Source organism: Martes martes (genome assembly GCF_963455335.1).
Source record: "Martes martes genome assembly, chromosome: 3".
NCBI lineage: Eukaryota > Metazoa > Chordata > Mammalia > Carnivora > Mustelidae > Martes > Martes martes.
This window is the reverse complement of record NC_137890.1, coordinates 118,066,064-118,079,618: the sequence shown is the minus strand read 5'-3', so window position 1 is coordinate 118,079,618 and position 13,555 is coordinate 118,066,064. Positions and strand designations below refer to the sequence as shown.

At 36.2% G+C, this 13,555-nt stretch overlaps 2 pseudogenes across 2 annotated transcripts; one reads left to right on the top strand and one right to left on the bottom strand.

Moving 5' to 3' along the window:
- Positions 1–5,610: 5,610 nt before the first annotated feature.
- LOC308339891 (large ribosomal subunit protein uL11-like) lies at positions 5,611–6,100 on the top strand (annotated as a pseudogene). Its single transcript has one exon. The product of its transcript is annotated as a large ribosomal subunit protein uL11-like (transcript).
- Positions 6,101–10,506: 4,406 nt separating this feature from the next.
- LOC308339798 (GTP-binding nuclear protein Ran-like) lies at positions 10,507–11,138 on the bottom strand (annotated as a pseudogene). The gene has a single exon. The product of its transcript is annotated as a GTP-binding nuclear protein Ran-like (transcript).
- Between the last annotated feature and the right edge of the window lie 2,417 nt (positions 11,139–13,555).

Below are 13,555 nucleotides of genomic sequence, written 5' to 3'. Positions count from 1 at the left end.
AAGAGGTTTTGAGATGGTGGTGGTATGAGAAAAGGGTTAGGTCTAAGGATGGAAGTGGAGATCCTAGGGAGGGATTTATTTGGCCTTCTAGTTTTACAGTTTATTAGGACACCTCTTTCAAGTCACACACATAGCTTTGTTTTGATGTGTTTTTAGGGGAAGGGGATGTATTCCAGAATGATCTTTCTACCACACCTGTAACTGCCAGTGCCCTAAGATCCGTAAGACAGGATTGCCAGTCTCAGTGATTCCCTTTGTAAATGGCAGATTTCTTTTTAGATAACTTGTTTTTCCTTTCTGCACTCTGTTGTCCATCTTCCACTTTACCTGCTCATTGTTACGTAAGAGATCTTATAGGCCATAGTATTTGATTATGATTCTAAAAAAAACCAAAAACAAAAATTAAAACTATGAAAAAGATATATTTAAGAAAAGTCTTCTTGAACCAATACCTATTACCATTTATTCCATCCAGGATTTTCCTAGAGTTTCCAGTCAGTAAAGTGAGGCATGACAAAGGAATAAAAGTTTGTAATTTGAAGAAAATGAAAAAAAAAAAAAAACCCACAAAACCCTGTCATTATTTGCGTGGGACATGACTGCATATGTAAAAATTTCAAAAGACTATAGCAAAACTATAGCCATTATTGATGTATTAAGTGGACAAAGATATATAAAACTCATATTCTTAAATAAGACCAACAAAGTATAAGAAATGAGAAAATAAGGTATCTTTTGCCATAGCATCAAAATATATAAAATACCTAAGAATAAAACTAATTAAACATAGACAACACCTCTAACCTGAAAACTACAAAACACTATTTATTTATTTAAGGATTTTATTTTTTTGACAGAGAAAACCACAGCAAGAGAGAGAACACAAGCAGGAGGAGCTAGAGAGGGAGAAGCAGGCTTCCCTCTGAGCAGGGAGCCCAATGCGGGGCTCACTCCCAGGACCTTGGGATTAGGGCTGAGCCAAAGGCAGATGCTTAATGACTGAGGCATCCAGGTGCCCCTAGAAAACATTTTTTTAAGGAGTAAATATAGGAAAGTATCTTGATGATCTTCAGATTAAAAAATATATATTTCTTTAAAAGAAGGACAGAGAATCAGTAACCCTGGAGGAAAAGAAAATTATAATCTGCATGAAAATTCTAAACTTAACACTTATTGGAAGATACTTAAAAGTGGAAAGGCAAGCTAGGGAGTAAAGGAAAATATATATAACACATAGATCCAGTGAGGGAGGTCTTATATCCAGTGGAGAAAGTATAGATTGCTCCCACATGTAATTTTAAAAAGACAACCCAGTAGAAAAAGTTTTAATAGTGTGTAAGATGATGTGGGGAGCACTTCTACTGTATACCAAAGCATGATCATTGTTTCAAGGAAAAATCCTCGTGTGATGAGTTGTGAGCTGAGCCAGCTACTTTCTCCATGAAACACCATCTCATTTGAAAAATGACAAACTGTAATTATTTTGGTTTGGATATTTGGTATTACTTTCCTTGAGAAAATTTTGTTGTCAATCATAGAATTCAAACTTTTAAGAAGAAATGAAAATTTTGGTAAAATTGCCTCTGCCACTATTAGCTTAAAAGCTCATGCTATTTTAGAGATATCTAATGGGATACTAACAAACATGTGGGTTTTTTTTTTTATGTTATATAATAAATGTGCCAAAATTTGGAAGATCAAGCTGACTCAGTAAACTGGAAATTGGAGAGCTGTGAAATGAAGAGAGAATCTGAGAGGCGTACCATGGAGTCCTGAGACATTAGAAACTGACAGAGAGAAACTAGAGTTCTGAGGCTGGCAAAACACTGGGATGCTGGGCCTTTTGGTCTTGTTTATATTTGAGTGCCAGGACAGATTTCCATGACTGCTCACTGCAGAGAACCTTTCCATGTGTTTCACAAGCAATGATAAGTAAAAAAGCAATGATCATTTATTTAAAGCAACCAACAACTGCTCTATAAACATGGAATCATGCTGCTTTCCCGCCTGAATCTCTTCAGTGGCTCCTCGGTCACTGCTTAATCCTGGATTTCCTGGGGTGGCACAAAGGCTCCTTTTTGTCTGTTCAGTCACATCTGCTTTCACTGCCCCTTTACATGTTATTTTTCAACGATTTATTTCTGTTACTCAAATACTTTTCACTTTATCATGTGTTCTTTAGTATCCTTTTTCTTCTGCTTGAACTTTCATTCATGGTTATCTTTTTTTCAATGAAAAGCCCCAGATTCACCTAAAGCATCCTTCTTTCTCTGTTATCTTTGCATATTATGTATTCCTCCAACATAACATTTACCTTAATAAATCTTATTTATCTTTACCTGTGAACTATAAGAATGTCACAGGGGTAGTTCTTTTTTTATTATCACTCCTAGCATTTAGCATTATTCTTGGTATCTGTAAGGAATAAACATAAATGAATAAGCCGGTTGTCGCAGATAAAAGGAGGAACATAATTACATTAAGCTTTGGGATTCACTGTTGTCCAAAGAGTCTACAAAGGAATGTGGTATGAAAAGTTGGGATAGAAATTATAAGTTGAATTTTATCACCTTTCTACACATGTTCACAACATCTAGTGGAATCAGGGATAATGAAATACTTGATTTAACAACATCTAGTAGAATCAGGGATAATGAAATACTTGATTTAACAGAGAGATCCTGCTGTCAAGTTAAGATAACAGAGCAAATTGAATAAAGGAGGGAAAATTGGCATGCTATTAACAAACTGTTACATCTGAATTACAAAGTCAGATGAGTCTGCAAAAAGTAATACAGAGGTTATCAAAGTCTCTTCTCTAGAATTTAAGTTTATTTGGTATCTCCCCCCAACCCCCACTCCATGGAATTTTCATTTTAAGTATTCATAAAACTAAATTATATTTTTTAAATGCTCAGATATAATTTTATACTATTTCTCTGATTTGTGATTTGTTTTTACGTTTTTCTCTCACTAAATTCCCTCTACCCCTTTCTTGATCTTCGCTTTTTCCTATTATAGGCCTCTATGACATTTTTATCCTTACATGAACCTTTCTTTTTGGCTACTTCCCTAGCTCTTTTCCATTTGATACCTTTGGCAATATCAAGATTCCACCAATGGAGATGTAATTGGTATGGAACTAGGCATTATCATCTCTCACCCAGAATTTTGTAGTAAGTTTCTAAATAATCCCCCTTCTTTTTCTCTCCCATATTTTGGAGAATTATATTTTGATTCCAAATATTTGCATGCCTTTCTTTTGGATTTGCCCGTAGTTGTGGGAGGTCTTGATGTCAGATTTGATCCCATGACTTGCTGTGGTCAATAAAATGTGATTAGAAGTAACACAGGACACTTTTGTGTGGAAACTTTAAGAGTCAACTCCTGGTCCAGCCTGTCTTTTTTCCTTTGATGTGAGACCAGCATTGTCTTAGATAGCACTGTCCTATCAGAAAAAAAGGCAACATGGAATAGAGCCACAGCTGACCCACAATGGCTTTGTGTTGTGAGTGAGGGAAAAAAGCCTTATTTTTCTTTGCTTTTTAAAAGGCGTCTGAAATTTTAGTGTTGCCTGCTACCACAGTGGAATTTAGTCAATACTTATTCATGGTTTTTCCCTGTACCCAGTCTCAACACAGTAGCCTGGGTTTTTAAAATTGTAATTCAGTTTGCCCAATTTACCTCATTTGAACTCAGAAATGCTTCTCCATCCATATGAGTAAAAGAGTTTTGCAATGACTGAAGAGACCCGGCTGGATGGGCCACCTCATTTCCACCTTAGCTTTATGAATGCAGCATTGACTAATCCCTTCTCAATCATGGAGCATCGAATATTCAGGCCCTCTTGTTACTCCTTGAATAAGCTCCTATATCAGTAATTTTGCATAAAATATTTCCTCTTCCTTCTGGCTCATTCACTTACCTGCTTCCTGTCTTTGCTCAGATGTTACTTTCTCAATGAGGCCTATTGTGTGTGATCACACAATTTAAAATAGCAACCTGTTAATTAACCCCTCCCCCACCCACGGCACATGCCATATCTGCTTTAGCCTGATTTGTGTTATTTTTCCTATTATATTTATTATTTATTGTCTGTTACCACTCTACAGGACCTAAGCTTTGTGAGGTCAGGAATTTTGTTCTGTCTTGTTCACATCATAGTGAACTATGATAGTACCTGATCTATTCAGTAGGCACTTTTTGGTGATAAGCAGTGGGACAGAAAAGAAATCTAGCTATTTACTACTTATTTCATGTTTATCTCAGCTGATCTGGGAAGTGCTAATCTATGCATCTTTACTAAAACCAATTTGCCAGAGAGGAGACTGTGTATAAAACCAGAATATATGACACACACATATATTTTATATTCAGCGGTCTGAAGCCTGCTGTTAAGACAAAAGCCCTAGAAAAAAATGTTGAGACAAGTGAAATTTGCATTTGGCTTTTCACCTCCTTCTTGGGACTCTTTATTTTTATTTGAATAAAAAAGGGAAGAGTTATAATTATTGAGGTGATGAAATATGATATTTTTATTTGTTTTATATATGACAGAATAAAGGGACCAGAAACACTAAGAGACTTTCATCTTGTTCTTTCCTTCCTTCTTTCCTTCGCTCTAACCCAAATTTCAGCAAAATGAGTCAGGGAGAAGTGTGAGAAGAACAGACTGTGGAAACAGTGGAAATCCAATCATGGCCCTTCTCATATTAAGATTTCCCATCCTAACACAGACCGAAGCAGAGAAAGCAAGAAAGTTTAGAAGTAAATGAAAAATTAAGCCTTGATATTAGGCCAGACTGAATTTTTATTTCTAGAAAAAAATAATTTGGCAGATTAAAGTCTGTGGTTAAAAAAAAAAGAAAAGTAAGTCAAGTTGTCCTTGAATGCTGTTGATTCCAGCATTCACTAGTTTAGTTATATTATTTAAAAAATTATTTTAAAATTTACTCTATTTTATTTAAGGATGACTTTCTAATTGGTCTTTGCAAGTTAATCCATCATTGAATCTTCCTTTTACAGACCATTTTAATAACAAATGTACCTGTAGAGCCTGCGTTTAGGCAACCAACTTGAACACTGGAAACCTGAGTGGGGTAGAAGTGCCCACAGTGCCCCCACCCCACCTGGCTGAAGGCAAACCAACGCATTAGGTGACCCACCTCAAATATCCATAAGCCCTAGCTGACCAATAGTTTACTTACTCTCAGACACAGTTATCAAGAAAAGAAAATTCCATATGTTTCCATACTTTCTCACCTTCCCCCTTAACTATAGGCCCCCCTACCACTGTGCCTAGTAGACAGCCTCTCCTTGGCTGACCTACCCGCTGGTCCCTTGAAGTATATTCAATAAACTTCTATCTCCTTTGTTTTGCCTCAGGTAAATTCTTTTACTGCCATGTCACTGGCTTTCACCTGATAGGGTCATGCCACAGTATCCTGTTTTAACTAATACCTCTTATAATTACAGGGTTGTATTAATTTTGCTTGATTTTTGATAATCCTATGGGAATCATTAATATGATTCCTGGCTGAGAGGAAGTGAAGGTGCACCTGTCTTCAGTCATCCTGAATCTGGGTTCATTCGACATCAGCTGCCTCCACTATGCTTCCCAAGTTCAACCCCAATGAGATCAAAGTGTATACCTGAGATGCACTGGTGACCAAGTCAGTGCCACGTCTACCCTGGCCCTGGAGAGCAACCAGCTGGGTCTGTCTCCAAAAAGGTTTGGTTATGACTTCACCAAGGTGACCAGTGATTGGAACGGTCTGAGGATTGCAGTGAAACTGACTATTCAGGACAGGCCCATTTTGAAGTGTTCTTTCTGTCTCTGTCCTGATTATCAAAGCCCTCAAGGAACTGCCCAGAGACAGGAAGAAACAGAAAACGTTAAGCACAGTGGAAAAACCACTTTCGATGAGATTTTCAACATTGCCTGACAGATGTGGCACCACTCTTGAGTCAGAGAACTCTCTGGCATCATTAAAGAGATCCTGGGGACTCCCAGTCTATGGGCTGCAATATTGATGGCCGCCAACCTCATGACATTATAGATGGCATCAATAGTGGTGCAGTGGAATGCCCAGTTAGTTAAGAACTATAAAGCAAAATATTTCAATAAAGGATCATTTGACAATCAAAAAAAAAAAAGAGAAAATATCTTAATTTTCTTTCTTTTATTGTGTTGCATCTTGTTCATTTTACTGTTACTTTTGGTGAGTAATCTCTCAGGCAGATTATTTTAAAATCCTGGAGCTTGTTATGTGTTAGAGTTTCCTTCATACAGATGTATTTCACAGTATCAATTGCCACAGTAGCTCCCAATATTTCTAAGATCATTTTTTAAGATTAAGGAAATGTCTCTGAAAAAATAAAGTTTGACTTAAAAAGATGAATGTGCAATTATAAAATTATAGGGGCATCAGGGTGACTTAGTTAAGCACCTGACTCTTGATTTTGCCTCAGGTCATGATCTCAGGGTGTGAGATCAAGCTCTGAGATGGAAATCTATGCTCAGCAGGGAGTCTGCTTGAGATCCTCTCCTTCTCCCTCAGCCCCTCCCTCCCTACTCTCATGGGCTCTTTCTCTCAAATAAATAAATAAAAATTATAAAGGTTTCTGACCGGATGTAGAAGGAAAGTGTTATTTAACTAGTTTCTTTTAGGTCTTTCTGCAGTGTCCATCCAGGTCCTAGGGAAAAATCTAGTCATAGAGGATATAAAAGTTTAGAAATCCAGTATTTTTGTTTAAGGGAAGCTAAGGAATTAGTTCTCCAAGACTGATTTTGAATAAAATCAGGAACTCTTCGCATTTAAACATTTTTTTATTTTATTTAAAATAGGAATGTTCTTAGTATGGCTAATGTTAAGCTATATATTTGTCAAGAACTTTGTGATGGAAGGAACAGGTTCAGATTTGTTACTGTGATTTGTTTCATGCAACGAGATAGAAAATGGTTGTTTTGAAATTTACCTAAGGTGTAATAGGAACTCAGACTTTGTTTTGGCCACACTTCACTACTTTCTTACCATCGGAAAGGAAAGTGGTGATCCTGTGTCCTACATAGAGGAAAAAAAAAAAACACAAAATTTTGCTCTATCAACTATGAAATTTGAGTGCATCTTAAAGATTATAGTACAACCTATTTTGCTTCAGAAATTCTGCCATCTAATATCAGGTCAAAGGATAATTTGAATAGTACAACTACCTTAGGCTGTTGGCTGATATAACATATTGAACTGTATTTGATTTCCAAAATGTCTTTCACACAGAGTCATCTGTTTAGGTCTTTCCTTCCATAAAAAGTTATAATTTAGATGAAATTTGTCTTTAGTGTGTTTAGTCTTCCTTTTTAACTCATTTATATTATAGTTAGATAAATATTTTTTTAAGATTGCTATTTTATTTATTTATTTATTTATTTGACAGACAGAAATCACAAATAGGCAGAGAGGCAGGCACAGAGAGAGGGGGAGGCAGGCTTCCTGCCAAGCAGAGAGCCCAAAGTGGGGCTCCATCTCCGGACCCTGGGATCATGACCTGAGCTGAAGGCAGAGGCTTTAACCCACTGAGCCACCCAGGTGCCCCTAAGATTGCTATTTTCTTCATTTCCTTTTCCACATAAAAACTTACTCTCTTGCAAGATTTGACAAAAATATTAAAAATAATATGTAAAAGTCTAATGAGACTTTGGTCCCAGTGGTTTGTTGAGGGCAGTCTGGAAGTTCAGAAACAATAAAGCAAAAGAATTTAAAAAGATCAAAGATCAAGACAGAACACATACATATACATATTATAAAAGACCATATATGGCAGTTATATAATTGACTCAATAATTGGTTCTCTCTCCCCTGTAATATTACACATCTTTACTCATTGACTTCGCTTTGCATGTAATGCTAAAACAAACAAAAAAACAAGAAATAAACTAAGCATTAATTAAGAAAGCTTGGTTGAAGAATTTTTGATAAATATAAAACATGGCATATCATGCAGCTAGTTTTAATGAAAACTAGATTTAATTAGATTTAATGAAAATCAGATTAGACATATTTCCATGAAGAGACATCATTCACATATTTTATGTGGAAGGGGAACACATCTTAGATGAAAGTGGATAATAGAGTTCACTTTATAGAAAAGAGTAGAAAATCATGATATATTTATATAGATAAATATTTCAAAGAACAGACACCATTGGACACTGATTACTTCAGAAATAGATTGGAGGAGGAAAGTTAAGTTTATTAATATTTTCTTTCATAATTTTGCAGTTCACTTTCTTAAAACTGTTTCTTTCTATAATTAAAAACTCAGTAAAAAAACAGGAATATACAAAAATAGTAACTTGAAAATTTTTATATTAAGATGACATTTGCTGACTGACGTGAACAGGATCGGGGGAGCAAATATAAGCAGATACTGGCTATGACCAGTCACTTCTTCCCAGGTAGTTCCCAAGGAAAGCATTTGGGAAGATCTGGCAGTTCTCTCCCTGCCTATCAGAGAATTCTTTTCTGACCTAATTTCTCCCACCCAGTTCTCCAAGGGAAATCCTTGTTTGCCAAAACAGCTCTTTGTTCCGTCAGTTAAATTAGGAAAAAGAAAAAAGAAAAGGTAGCATAGGATTAAAGGTGGTAGATTAGGGTGAAGTATTTGGGTTTGCAGGAAAAATATTTGGTTTAAGAAGTGTTAAGGCCAGCTGTATGATGCATGGAACAAAGATAGAAAAGAGAGGGGACGTTATTAAAATCCTTGTGTTGATTAATAATATCAACCTCAAGCTATTGGAGATATGCAAATAAAGATCCATGGTTAATTTGATTCTTTGGCTTTTAGACTTATTTTTTTTTTCTTTAGTACTGTGATAGTACTCTGAAAAGAGACTATGCGAGTCATGGCTCTAATGTTTGAAAATGACATTTTTCTTAGTTTTGTGTCTGGTCCAAAACCATAATGCATAATAACTTGTGTACGATGTTGTTTTAGTGAGTTTTGCATGATAAACCAGCCTAACAAACAGCCCAGCAATCCCAGTGATTTACAATGAGAGATGGTCTTGATGTCTGGGAGGTTGCTGGGGTGGCTGTTCTTCATTCAGCAAGTCAGCTTCACATCTGCTCCACATATCTTTCATTCTGAGACCCAGGCAAGATCTTCTGATGACAGATGGCAGAAGCACAAGAGCACAAGCCAAACCATACAAGCTGGTTTCAAGCCCCTGATTAGAGACACACACGTTATACTCACTTACATGGCCCTGGTGAAAGCAAATCATATAGATAAGCCCGAAGCTGGAGTGGCAGGGGAATACACAACACCCCAAGAGCCAGGCACTGCAAAGGCAAATGGAAAAGGTTAGGAAGGTATAATTCTATTATAGACTGAGAGTGGAGAGCTGATAGCAGTAATCCAAGATGGGACTGGATCACATGGAGCATTCTTTTCTTAAGCTAGTTAGGCTTAAAAAGCTTCAGTCCTAACTCTGTGATAAAGATTGCTCCTTTTTACAAACTCTCCTTCCTCTACATCATCAAAACCTTTTTTTGGCTCTTACCACGATGATTTAAGGTGGCACAGGAGAAATGGAACAGAGAAACATTCTTAGAAATCCTAAGAAATCTGGGTCTTCCTGGACTTTCTGCCACTTACTATTTCTATCCCACAGACAGAGAGAGTGAGAGAGGGAATCGTCCATGTAACATGTAGTACCACATTGTGATTCTACCCGCCCTTTGAATGTGCTCCTGCTAATGTACTAGAAGATAATCCATAACAACTATTTCTAGGGATAAATTGGAAGATAAAGGAAAGAGGCCCCAAACTTCGCTCTCTGCTTAAACAGTGCATTGGAGGACATCTGTCATTTTTTGGCATGCCCAGCACTTATTTTCACATCTTCTGGCAAAACCATTATTTCCCCATTTGTATTCTGTGTGTTTTGAGTGAGATTGAGTCAAACCCTGTGGCCATGTGACCCAGGCTTGAGCAATCAAGACATGGTATCCTTATGATTAATTCAGGGACAAGAAGGTGATTTAGTCAGAGCCCTGGAGACTATATTCTAGGACTTTTGTTGGATCTATTGGAAAGAAAGCATTCTCCACCTACCCCCTGGAGAAGAATTCCCTACAAAGCTGATTTAAAAAAAAAAAAAATACAACTTTATCCTGATTCTAAATGAAAAGAAATGGGAATGACAGTAACAAACAAGATTTCACCAATGGATACTGTGATGTGACTATAGTAGTCTTGTATTTGAAATTTAGGAAGGATACTACTATACTTCAAAACAGCTAAATATGCAGGTCCAAAAAACGGAGGTGCTTTTGAAACTGCCACATTCACTCCAAAGCCCATTCATCTCTTTCAGCATCCCAAAGATTAAGCACATATTCTGTTTAGCTATAAAATAAAGTTACCAAGGTGGTGTACCACTGACATCACAGGACAGTTGCCTATAAATCTAGACTTCTGACACTGGGATCCAGCTGTACTTTCTTATAGGTCATCATCCTCATCTGGGAGAACATTTGTCTGAGCAACCTCTAGATCCTGCTCATACTGTGTTGCCAAAGCTGGGTCCAGGCAGCCTCTGGTAGGGCAATAGCTGTCACAACAACAAACTCCAAGTTAGGGTCTCCAAACAGTTTTCAAGCAAGAGAGAGGAAGGGCTTTTCAAAGTTGTAGTCGCTTTTGGCAGAAATGCCCTAGTACTGAAGGTTTTTCTTTTCGTGGAAGACAATAGATTTGGCCTTAACTTTCCTGTCCTTGCTGTCTACTTTGTTGCCACGCAGCACAATGGGGATGTTTTCATATACTCATACCAGATCTCTGTGTCAGTTATACACATTCTTGTAAGTAACCCTTGCTCTTACATCAAACCTTATAATGGCATGCTGGACTTGGATGTAGTACCATCTCTCAGCCTACCGATTTTCTCCTGACCAGCCATATCCCCTACATTGAACTTAGTGGGTCCTCTGTTGGAATGGACCTCAATACCCAAGAGCACCATACTTCTCAAATTCACCAGTCAGAATAACATTTCACAAATGTAGTTTTTCCAGTACCACCATCACCAGCCAGTACAAATTTGAACTGGACTTGGGTTCTCCTTGGGCAGCCATTGTGATGTTGCTTTCAGAAGCAATTCCTGTTCCTCTGAGCCAACACTGATTATTTCTTTGAGTGTTTTTTTCTGTAATTAACTCCCACCCTCCTCTTACCACCCAGCGTAATTTGAGTTTTTGAAGTTTCTTACAACAATGGAAAGTTCATGAGGGCCACTAATTAGGTGCAAAAAATGATTCAAATTCAAACCATTGTCCCAAGTTGTAAAATTATTTTCTTTATAGCTGTAGGATGCTGAATATTTATACTAATTTTTTGAGAAAATATATAAATGTGATTATATAGCAAATATTTTCTGTGATTGAAAGTTATTAAAGCATTTTCATTTTTCTCAAAGAGGGATTGATAATTTACCTACAGATTTGGATCCTCAGAGAGCCTGAGTTCTAGCCTAATCCTATGCTTTGCCACTTTGGAGAAAATCACCTAGCTTGTTGGCTAACAGCATCAACTACAAAATAAAAGGGCCAAATTAAAGCACTTCTAAAGATATTTCTATTTTTAAAATGCTGTAAGTTCTGCCATATTGCTTATATTAGTTTCACTTTAAATATTATGCTTTCCTAAATAAATAGAATATTACCTTCATATTTTTATGAATTCTTATATACCTATAGAACAAAATCTGTCCTTGATTTTACTTTTGCAGAAGTGACTACACTCTTAGGCAGATAGAACTGAGTAAGGGAATCAACACATGACAAAGTGGTTTAATTTATGTAATCTCAACTTTGTCTCCTAAGCAGAACAGGGTGAAGATAATGCTGACCAACTCACTATGCATAATGCATTGTGTAACACTGTGGCTCATGCTGACACATTTATAACATTTATCTGAGAGGGAAAAAAAAATAAACTTATGTAATGTGTCGATGCCTTGATAACTATGTTCTAAAACATTTTAAGTGCTTAATTATAGTTTAAACACTGAAATCATGTTACAGAGAGGGGACTTACTCTGGGACCAATGCAAACTTGAATTATTATTGAATAAACTGGAGAGGCTTGAAAGTGGATTACCAAGAGATTTCTTAAGAACTAATTTTTTTGTACTGGATTAGTGAAAGTTCTTATGGTTTATTAATTTGTATCCCCTTTAGAAATCTTTTTATTTATCTTATTTCTTACATTTACTTGAAAAAATCCTTATGAGTATTTGAGTTAAAAGAAGAATTAAAGGGCTTTTAACATTTTTCTTGTTGCCTAATTCAATAGAAATTGCAGATAAGGAAAATTCTATTAAAATAGTTTTAAGTGTATCTTTATTCTTGTACAAACTGAATGAGTATTAAAATTCACACATGCAGATACACACACATCATTAAAGGATTTAGATAAAAATAGATAAAATAGGAACAAAGTTTCCTTTAAAAACATTAAGTTTGATAATGTAAACATTACTAATTTATACTTACTTGTTTAACAAAGGAGTCGAAGCTACTTAAAATATGGGTACCATGAAAATGGTTAAAGTAAACAGTTGAGAAATTAGGTAAAGGAAAAATAAGGTTAGGAACACAATAAAAGCAGGGATTCAAAGAACACAGGTAGAAATGCGTATCATAGGTCTTACGTATCAGAGGTGGAGCACACATTTAGCCCTATTTTACTTAAAGCAAGATAAAAGTACCAATTATGTTGTAAGCAAGACAAATTTAAACCTACTGTTAATGAGAAGATAAGTGTTTCTGCAACTGAAACTTGAAATCCATTTCTTTTATGGAATCTTCTGGACAATGCATAAATTAAAAATATGCTTTGTGATATAATGGGCAATAAACTCAATTGAAACCTTATAATAAATATAATAATGCATTTTGGTTTTGTTTTTGTTTTTTCTGAGGGAGAGAGGGAGTGTGAGAAGAGGGAGGAAAGGCAGAGGGAGAGGGAGAGAGAGAATCTTAAGATTAATCTTAAGAATCACTGAGCTTGGAGCCCAACATGGGGCTTGATCCATGACACTGAGATCATGACTTGAGCCAAAATTGAGAGTCAGATGCTTAACTGACTGAGCTACTCAAGTGTCCCAATACATTAAGGCATCTAATACTTTTTAAGATAGTGTTCTTTTGGATTGACTGATGACAAGACACTGTGGGGAAGTCCAGATGAGTGATTTTATGTTAAGCTGAATTACAGCAGCCTGTTTGTATTGATATCAAGCTATTAAACACTATATATCAATGTATTATGACTTTCTTTGGACAAGGGGTTGTATTTTTATAGATAATAAGTCAAACAGCATTCTGCTTCCTTAGTTGTAGTGCGTACAGTTTGATTTGTACCACTGGGTAAGCTGGATGCTATCTTGTATATAATTAATTTCATAAGACTCAAAACTTGCTAAACTTCTGTATTACGTAGTTGGTTACAAAGAAGGAAACTCTTCTTTGACTGTAAATTAAATTATACAAAC